Source organism: Lycium barbarum, chromosome 5, assembly GCF_019175385.1.
Source record: "Lycium barbarum isolate Lr01 chromosome 5, ASM1917538v2, whole genome shotgun sequence".
Lineage (NCBI taxonomy): Eukaryota > Viridiplantae > Streptophyta > Magnoliopsida > Solanales > Solanaceae > Lycium > Lycium barbarum.
The window spans coordinates 74,738,071-74,749,068 of NC_083341.1; the positions used below are offsets into that span (position 1 = coordinate 74,738,071).

General features: G+C 39.1%; 1 long non-coding RNA gene across 7 annotated transcripts in view; it reads right to left on the reverse strand.

The window, feature by feature from the left end:
• LOC132640963 (uncharacterized) overlaps positions 1–10,194 on the reverse strand; it is a 13,869-nt gene extending 3,675 nt beyond the window's left edge. For 2 of the 7 annotated variants that reach the window (XR_009582506.1, XR_009582507.1), the window contains exons 1-6: positions 8,082–10,194; positions 7,911–7,974; positions 7,710–7,807; positions 7,003–7,359; positions 4,758–6,033; positions 2,586–4,211 (exon numbers count right to left, since the gene is read on the reverse strand). This is a non-coding gene — a long non-coding RNA (uncharacterized LOC132640963). Of the gene's footprint in view, positions 1–2,585; positions 4,212–4,757; positions 6,034–7,002; positions 7,360–7,608; positions 7,808–7,910; positions 7,984–8,081 lie in introns of all 7 variants that reach the window. The other 5 variants (XR_009582508.1, XR_009582511.1, XR_009582510.1 and 2 more) reach the window with 5 other exon arrangements.
• Positions 10,195–10,998: the final 804 nt, after the last annotated feature.

Sequence of the window (10,998 nt, forward strand, 5' to 3'; positions counted from 1 at the left end):
GAAATAGAACAAAAATGGACGGCCTCTATCAGAGATGATGGAAATATAGACCCCACGCAAACGAATAGCCTTATGGATATAGATCTGGGCCAACTTTTCTACAGTGTAGGTAACCTTAACAGGGATGAAATAAGCAGATTTAGTCAATCGATCAACAATAACCCAAACTGATTCAAACTTGCCCAAGGCCTTCGTCTACAATGAAATCTATGGCAATCCTATCCCACTTCCACTCGAGAATGGGCATCCTCTGAAGCACACCACCAGTTCGCTGGTGTTTATACTTGAGTTGTTGACAATTCCAACACTTAGCAACAAAATCTGTAATATCTCTTTTCATCCGACCCCACCAGTAGTGTTGTCGCAAATAACGATACATCCTGGTAGTACCAGGGTGAACAGAATATCTAGAACTGTGCGACTCCTCAAAACTCGTCCTAATCAAATCCCAACACGAGGAACGCAAGCACGTCCCTTGATCCTCAAGACACCCTCACTATCAATCATGGTCTTCCTGGCCTTACCGCTGAAGACCATATCACGAATCCTGCACAACCTTACATCGTCAAACTACTTTGCCTTAATCTGATCCAGAAGCGACAATCTCGCCTCAACACAAGCCAACACTCTATTCGAATCAGAAACGTCAAGCCTTACAAAATTGTTAGCCAGGAAACATCAAGCCTCAAAAAATTGTTAGCCAGAGTCTGAACCTCCATGGCTAAATGATGCTCTGAAGCGATCAATCGAGCCAAACTGTCCATACTCACTGACTTCCTACTCAAGGAATCTGCTACCACGTTTGCCTTGCCCGGATGATATAAGATGGTAATGTCATAATCCTTAAGCAACTCCATCTATCTCCGCTGCCTACAATTTAGATCCCTCTGAGTAAACACATGGTGACGGCTGGGATGGTCGGTGAATACCTCACAATGGATACCATAAAAATATTGTCTCTAAATCTTCAAAGAAAATACCACCGCGGCCAACTCTAAAGCATTAGTGGGGTAGTTCTTCTCAGGAATCTTCAGCTGCCTGGAAGTATAAGCAATAGCCTTCTTTTCCTGCATCAACACGGTACCCAGTCCAGAACGAGAAACATCATAATATACCATAAAATCCTTGCCCTCCACGGGCAATGCTAGAATCGAAGCTAAAGTCAATAAAGTCTTGAGATTTTGAAAGCTCTCCTCACACTCGTCTGTCCACTGAAAAGGTACTTCTTTGTTAGTCAAACGGTTCAAATGCGAAGCAATAGAAACAAATCCCTTCACGAACCGACGGTAGTAACTGGCCAGACCCACGAAGCTACGAATCTTTGTCACTGAAGTGGGACTAGCCCAATCTCTCACGGCCTCAATCTTCTTAGGATCAACCATGATCCCGTCCTTTGATGGTAACATTACTTAAAAAAGGTAAATACTCAAGCCAAAACTCACACTTAGAGAACTTGGCATACAACTCCCTGTCTCTCAACAAACAAAGAACAATCCTCAAGTGTTTCTCGTGATCCTCCCTACTCCTAGAGTAGACCAATATATCATAAATGAATGTAATCACAAAGGAACCTAAGTATGGCTTAAAAATGCCATCCATTAAGTCCATGAAAGCAGTTGGGGCATTGGTAAGCCCAAATGACATGACAAGAAACTCATAGTGCCCATAACGAGTCTAAAAGGCTACCTTAGGAATATCTTTGGCTCGAACCTTTAACTGGTGATAACCCGACCTCAAATCAATCTTGGAAAACACAGAAGCTCCCTGAAGCTGGTCAAATAGATCATTAATAGGAGGAATGGGGTACTTGTTTCGAATGGTGACTTTGTTCAACTAATGGTAATCAATGTACATCTGTATAGCCCCCTCTTTCTTCTTCACAAAAAGCACAGGAGTGCCCCAAGGAGACTCTCGGTCTAATGAATCCCTTGCTAAGAAGGTCCTGAAGCTGCTCTTTCAACTCTCTCAACTCGGCTATGATATGGCGAATAGAAATAGGGCGAGTCCCCCACTCCAAGTCAATACATAAATCAATATCACAGTCGGGTGGCATACCTGGCAAGTTGGTGGGAAACACCTCCGCGAACTCACATACCACGGGGCCGAGTCAAGCGATGAAACGTCAGCACTGGTATCGCAAATATTCACCATATAAGCCAAACAACCTCTATCAACTAACTTCTTGGCGCGAAGAAAGGAAATGATCTTCTTTGGGGAGGGACTAGGAGTACCTTTCCACTCAAGTCTAGACATACCCGACATAGCTAAAGTGATTGTCTTGGCATGATAGTCTAGAATCACGTGGTAAGGAGACAGCCAACTCATACCCAGAATAACATCAAAATCTACCATATCAAGAATCACCAGGTCTACCCACATACCATAACCCATAAAAGTGACCGTACATGACCGGTAAACTCTATCTACCACTATCGAGTCTCCAACTGGAGTAGATATATGAATAGGAGCATCAAGCAAATCACAAACAAAATCAAGACCCCTAGAGAAGTATGAGGACACATAAGAGAATGTAGAACCCAAGTAAAATAACACAGTAGTCGACCGGTGAAAGACTGAGATGTTACCTGTAATGACTGCATCGGAACCCTCAACCTCTGATCTGCTAGGAAAGGTATACCAATGAACCCGTCCGCCACTAGCCTGCGAACCTCCACGATCAGCATGACCTAACTGAGCCTGCTCTTACCGGGCTGATGTTCACCTCTGTCTGAATGAGATCCGCCTCTACTAGGCTGGGTGCAACCTCCACTAGATGTGTGGCTACTAAACCCAGTCTTAGCACGGTCCCTACCATCAGATCCTCCTCCTTTAGCTGGTGAAACTGGAGCCTTGGGAGCCTGGTACTGAGCACTCTAGCCATTCTATCTGAGTCGGAAACTATTCCTCTTGAAATGCCCCTGCTTGCCATACTCGAATCATCCACAGTCTAGCATAGGTCGCTGAACAGAAGTAGAATAACCACCATGGTCAGAAAATCTGGAATGTCAACCCCCTGGTTGACTCATAGAGTAATAACTGGCTCCTGATGGCCCTTCAACAGAAATCTGCATAGTCGACTGGATAGGATGATCTGAATAAACCTAGGAACTCTGTCCATAGTGGCCATGCCCTCGGAAGAACGTACCACTGAACCTATCACCCTTGCGGGCCTTCTTATTGGCATACTTGCCATGGCTGTCCTGTCTCACACCCTCAACTATGGTGACATAATCCACCACATCCTGGAAAGAAGCTCCTATAGCTACAAGCTGAAGAGCTGACAACTATAAAGCAGTATTCAACCCTTTCACAAACCTACGAACTATCTCATCCCTAGCAGGCAACAACTGTAGAGCATAACAGGACAAGGAGTGAAAATGGGCCTCATTAGCAGCAACTGAAGAACTCCCCTACTCGATGTGACTGAAGTCGTCACACCTCCTATCCCTAAAAATGTACACAGAACGTACTTCTCCAAAAAGACAAAATAAAACTGAGTCTAAGTCAACGAAGGAAACCCAGCTGGTCTACAATCCCCATAAGCTCTCAACCATAATTTGGCATCACCCAAGAGCTAGAAGGTCACAAACTCTACACCATGGCTCTCAATCGCCCCCAATTTGTGAAGCCTCCCATGACAATCAATACTAAACTCATAAGCATCCTCGGACTCTGTTCCATAAAAGACAGGAGGCTTCATCTTGGTGAACCTCCAAAATAGATCATGCTCTTCACCGGTCATTACCGAGCCTGCCACAGGTCTAGGGATAATCTCTGGTCCGGGAGTCTCATCTAAACGTAGAGCCACAGCTGCAGCGTGCTGCGCTCCTGGAGCACAGAATCTGTCAGGAATCTGGTCAGCTAATCTCACACCCTGGCCATCTGGAGTAGTCGGTAATACAACTGCCTCAGTTAATCCATTCAGCATGTTCAACACATGAACCATGACATCTGATAACACTGAGTAGCTATAATATCTGGCTGAGCTGGTGCCGCCTCAACTCTGCTCCTTCATCCGGAACTATCAGAGGCGTGGGGGAAATTGATCAAGCACAAGCCTGACCAGCCGCAGGAGTCCCGTCCCTGGCTGGTGTTGCTCTTTGGCCTCTAACGCATCCACGACCTCAGACCTGGCCTCTACTACGAGCTGCACCTCCGGCGGCAAGCTCAGGTGCCTCATCAATGGCTTCCCCAGCCTGAGTCGTCACCATCTTGTGAGAGAATAGAATGAAAAGTCAGATACCAATTTGAATCATCCATATACCAATTGAAATCAAATAGCAAGAAGGAAAGAAAAGGTTTGAGTTTTCCTAGTGTCCCATAGACTCTCGAAGATATATACACAAGTCTCCATACCGATCCGCAAGACTCTACTAGACATGTACTTTTACAATGAGATCGACGAACCTATGGCTCTGATACCAACTTTTTCACGACCCAACCCATCGTGATGACACCCACACTAACCCCCCGGTGGGCGAACCATTCCCTAACCAATTAATCATTCATTTATCCAATTATAACTAAAGAATAACAGAATCAATAATAATAAATCTAAGTCATGCCATAGGTAGTAAATAAGTGAGGAATACTACATATTACAACCCCAAAACCTGAAAGTCATCGTACAAGGACTCTAACCATAAATAATGTTTGAGGAATACATAAGTGTCTGATTATAACAATAATGTCTGGAAATGGAATAGACATCAAATAAAGGGAGATCTTCAAGTGGCATGGCATGGATAGGAGCTCACCCTCAGATCTGGTCAGGAAGTAGCCTCAGGCTAGATACGAGGTCTAAAAGACAACTCCGGAATGCAATCTGCACTCAAAAAGAGTGCAGTAAGGTAGTATCAGTACAAACACTATCTACCGATAGATAGCATAGGCCGACTAATATTAGTATCATGCATACTTTCGTAAAACCAGCAAGATAGATAGACAGGCACAACAACACAACAACAACAACAACCAATAAAAAACGAATCACAGGAATAAGATGATGTCCAATGCAATACAACCAATGATAAGTATCTCAACCGTAAACACATGCTAAAGGCCTTGTTCGCAAGATAGTCATGACCCGCTGAGGACCCATGGCGTCCATGTACCACTCGCTCCGGAACTGACCTCGGATCACGAGCCCATAACTAGGCCACATCCCTCACCCCCACTCTCAAGATATATATATATATGTCCGTACCCAAGCTGAGTCTCAAGATCTGGTTCAATTCTAGAACCCAATATGAAGTACCATTCCAATGTAAGCATGATCAATAAATAATATCAATGCCAAGGAAGTACAAGTCACAATGCCAAAAGTCATAACAAGACTCAGATAAATCAACTCCACAATAGCATGAATCATACAAGCTATCTCAATCAACACGAAGAGTATATTTATCAACCTTTCCTTCCAATAACACAACAACTACCACTACAAGAAAACTGCTTACTAGCGAAGGGAAAACTGGTCCCTAAAAGTAGAATTATGATCCCTAAAAGTGAATGGGGACCAGAAATTCTGGTTGCCAGCTCGTCCTTATATGCTCGGCCTCTAAAGGTCATTAGCGACGGGAATGAGTGGCTGGTCCTATATAGTTTTTGGGTTAATACTGGTTCTTAAAACACTTTTATGGATCATATTTTTGGTGCCAAAGTGAGGATGTTCAGACTTGCAGGCTGGTCCATAATTTACTTTAGGGACTAGATTTTTGGCCGTGAATTGATGTCAATAGCACAAGGATAATGGGTTTAGCAACCAGATTTTCTGCACCTAAAAAATATTCAAGGACTACTTGTCTCGTCCCCAAAGAAACATTTTACTGGTCCGAAAATCAAACAATTTCCAACTAGAAATATCTGGTAACAAAATGATATAATATGTATATCAATGATGTATGCTAGTCATCATAGTATCTCGTACATAACCCTGAGCATAAAACCTATATAGTTAATATCCATAGCAAAATGATAGTCAATCTGTACGTCCTGAAAGATCTGCTTATCGTAAACATCAGTTTCCATAACCTGTAAAAGTATTTAAAATTTCATTTAGAAAAGACTAAAAAAATCAATTGGAAAATTGGTTAAATAACAAACCATTACTTCAAGTAAATGACAATGTATAGTTTGGTAGAACCTGAGAAAGCACATTTGATAAGCTGGTGTAAACATCTAGCTCATGTACAGGCTAATTACTGAAGTTGCTTAGATGTTATTCAAACTTTATATATGTTAAATAATGAAGCAGCAGTTAACTTATGGTGATGTTGCACAAATGTTACCCCAAATAAGAGTTTTAGTGTCATTTCCGGAAGCTTTACTTGCAGGTTCTTCACATCATACAGTTTTCAACTTCTTGCTAACAGTATCCTCTATAATATGTTATGTTCTTCTTGTATCTATACTGTTTTGTTGCAACAACAACCAACTTTTGAGACTGATTTGCATAGGCTCTTCAATTTCAAATTTAACAAGTTAAAGAAGATTCATTTATAAAGATTGAAGAGCAGAAGGTTCTAATGCCAATTCAATTGATTATGGCAACCTCGTGACTACCATTTTTGTCAAATAAAAGCCTAAAATTTAGATTTTTAATCCTGCTAGTAGGAGCTTTTTTGCACAGTTGCTAGCTAAAATAAAATTCCAGCTACAAAACAATATCAGCAGAAAATCCCCATTTAAAATAAAACTTTAGCAAGCACACAAGCTCTATAATCAGCTACCAGAATGTTAGACAAGCACCACAATCAGCAAATACACAAGTAACATAATCAACACTTCACATCCTTTTTTTATTATTATAACCAACACTTCGACATTTCATTTCTTAACCTATTAATCGATATTCCAATTGCAATTAACACTTAGTTGCATACGGAGGGCATAAAATATTCAATTGCTCAAGACAGGGAGTATGCTCATGCTTCAAAAATTGACCAAACAAGCAAGTATATTTTAAAGAGAAACTAAAACTTTGGGTACATTGTTACTCACTTGGTATCATCAAAGGAACAGTCATTCTCCTAAAATAGATGATGTCGGAGGTTGGAAATTACGGTGTTGAGCTAATAACAACTCTTTTAATTGCTTCATTTCTTTCATCTCAGTTTCAAAGTTAGACAAACGATCTTTCAAAGATTGATTTTCTGCTTGAGTTGAACGTAGCTCAGACAACAACTCATCCTTTGAAGATGTCCAACCTTTGAAATCTTTCGCCTTTACTAAATCTTTCACCTTTACTCCACCTCCAAAGCCAAATACATGGCTACGAGTTTGAGGTCCAAAGCATTTTTCTACAACCTCTATGCTAGGAAGAGATGGTTCGGACTGCACCAATTCTTGAATTTGAGCCTACAAAGTATATAGAAAGATTTCTGTTAGAACCCATGATAACCAAAAGTAAAGTACATGTTCAACTAACCAAACGCACATATTTCTCGATTGATTTTGAATCGACAAGTGAGTTATTCTTCTTGCGATTCTCAAAGAAAATAGTTCCCAAATCTGGTGGGTTTCCATATTTTCCACCCTTTACATAAAAGTAAACGTGTCAAATGATGGCTCGTCAATATTATAAAAAATTATGATTAATGATAACACCTTTTGATAATTAATCTCTCTAATGGCCTTGCTACCACTATGATGAAGCATCTTTAACTTAGCTCTATTTGATAAATAATCTCACTTAGCCCTTCACGTACTTTTCGTGTAATTTTCCTCTCCATTTGTTCCATAATTCTTTCATCCATCCCAAAATATGATCGCGCTGAATATTCATGTCATCGCTCTCAAATTTATCCTACAACAAATAAAACATAGGTTGACATCCAATATATTGGAGTGGGTGTTTTTCCTTTTCTTTCTTTAAAAGTACGAAGTATGTGGAAATTGTGAGTTCTTACTAGTTCCATGTAAAATCTAGTAACAAAATTTTACATCACTTCAAGACCACATCTGCTTATAATCCTGCAGTAACTAGCATATTCAACATCAACCAAATGTTGTCCAAATGCCCTACTAAGAACCATCAGAATGATGGTACTGAAATAATAGAACATCATAAGGAACCATACCTCTGTACAGAAATATTCTATCCAAGTATTAGAGATCTGTGTCTAGAAAACAATTCCATCCTGTTAGAGTCATCCCAAAAAAACAAAATGCACGAACTTGCAGAACCAAGCATCAGAAAAATTGCACCGTTTTATAGAGTAAAACTGCACCAATTCATAGATCAAAATAGAATCATCACTCCAGCAGAATATGCACAAAAAAAAACAGTAATTTGGGTACCTAAAGATGGACCAAAGCTTAATAGTATTTCAGACTCGACAAAAATGAACAGCTATTAAAAACAAACACTGCATTCTCACCTAAACTGCATCAGCAATATCCTTTACATGTACCAAAACTGACCTATACATGCAATATATATAAATGTCCATCTTTCAAGAACTTACATTGTATCCCAAATGAAACTCTACCAGCAAGATATATTAGAGTATAATATCAGGTGAGGAACTGCACCAGAAAACTACAATGGTATGGATCACTTGAGTACTTTGTTAGTTCTACAAGGAAATATTAATCCAAGACAAAAGTGCACTGGTTATGAAAACTTAGAGGACAATTTGTGTACCAGGTTATGGAAACTTAAAGGACAATTTAGTTGTACAAATTAATAACATGATAAATTTGAGAATCATACCTATTTCAAATGTTTGGGTGTACTGCATAACTTCATCAGTAGATGGAAAACTTGGAATATCAGCTCGCATTCCTTGAACAGACATGGTAGAATCTATTTTCCTAATGTTTGAAAGTGGTGGCATACTTTGACTAGCACAAATACCACTCCGGAGGATAGATCCCACCTCCACAAATACAATGCCATATTCATCTTCTTTAATTCCTTTAGTTTTATCATACACATCAAACCAATTACATTGAAACAAAATCACTCTTCTAAGATGCATATTTATTTTTATTAAACTTGATAACTCATCCATCTTATTAAAACTTACTACGATATCACAAGAATGAAATAAACTATAGACTGATATGCATAACGTATAACTCACAATTGCTCAAGAATATGAGAAATTAATACACACAAATCAGTTTAAAGCTAAGTCACTGATTTACTATCTTAGTTTTCTTAGATAAAAATATGATACACTAACTATTCCACAGTTTAAAAAAAAACTGTAATGACTAAGGAGAACTAAAACAACCTACTGGCATGCACAAGAACACGGGAATAGTAATTTTCTTCAGCATATACAAAAAACAAATAATAGGCTTTATTTATGCAGTGACAAAGCAAAATTTGCACTCCATCAAAACTAAAATTTTCAATCAAAACCGAGTCTATAATATAATGCTCAAAGCTGAAGTAATGTTTTGGCCAAACGCAACAGACTTACACAAAGACACATTTTATAACTTCACTAAAATAGAAGAATAAAATATACCCACATAAGAAAACTACAAAATCAAAGTAAGAGTTGGGCTAAAAACAGAAGAAAACATCACAAACCAGCTTAGACATATAACTTAATAGAAGTAAAACTACGCACTCATAGAAGCAACCCACAAAGTCATTTCTCAAATGATTCATGTTATAGTATAAAACTTGGGAAGAATCCCAAAATAAAAGAAGGGAAACACAACTTTTAATCTGCATTCAACATTCTTCTTTCTCCCTGTTAAAGATCCTAAACGCAAACATCGATAGCAAATCGCGTAGACGAAATCCTACAATAAATGCTCAAGTTTCTCCTCCTTAACCCCCGAGCCCTAGCTTTAAACCCAATACTCTCACTTTTAGCCCTCACGCAACAACAATCAGTACTATAAGAAACCTAATTGCAGAAGACCAATAGAAACATAATTGTTTTTGGTTTCCATCGCAAAAAAAAAAAAGATGAAGAAGAAGGGCATGAATCAGATAAAAGAAGAGAAAGAAATTAACTTACTCTTGATTACTAAGCCTGATAATTCCAATGGTAGACAAGAGGGGTTGAGAGAGATGAATTTTAGGATTCCGATTGATGAAAGTTGCCGCTCAGGGATTTAGGGATTTTAGAGTAAGAGGGAACTTTTTGGAGCTATTTCATTTTTAATAGGTTCGCACCTATAGCTCCCTATGAAATATTGGTTTTTGGGACCAGGTTTTAAGTTTTTTGGATGCCATTTATTTATTTAGAAAATAAAAAAGTGTATTATGAACAAGAAAAAAATCTCATCCCTGAAAGTATACATTTAGAGACCAGATTTTTAACGCATTGCTAAATCTTGGTCGCTAATAAGCCGTTATCTTGTAGTGTACACCTCATGGTTAAATACATAAAGCAACGGCGACAAGCCAACATAATCAGAACTCACCAACCTAGGTAATATCCAACCAGACTTCATGCCCGAAAGCCCAATCATGCTTTCTCCCGTCAATTCTACTATATTTACAACCTACTAATCAAAGTCTAATTCGAGTAAGTCATAACCTACCTCGAATGCAGAACTGGAACTTGAGCTACTCCACCTGAGCTTTCCCTTTACGTAATGGCTCGAAACGCTCAATGTCTAGCAATAGCAACGCTAAGTAAGTAATAGACCATCTAATTTGAAGTAGCATCGATTTGGGGAAGAATACCCAAAATACCCCTAACGAATCATACAGGTAAAATCGAAAATTAAGGGTGAAATTACCCTACCCTTAGTCCCAACATCCATAATCCTCAAATTCATGGGTTTCTAATCACTTTAGACCCTTCCATTTCATAAATTAGTCAAAGCCCCCAAATTTGGGTTTTCCCTAAGTCTCATAAATAGATTCTTGAACTATAAAACTATTCCATCCTAGAATGTGTTAATCTACACTTCTAGATGATAAAAACAGTAAGTTAATCAACAATAAATAATTTACACTAAGGGTTTCATGATTAGGAGTCTAAGTCTCAACACCCAACACTCTAGGACCTTAAACCACCA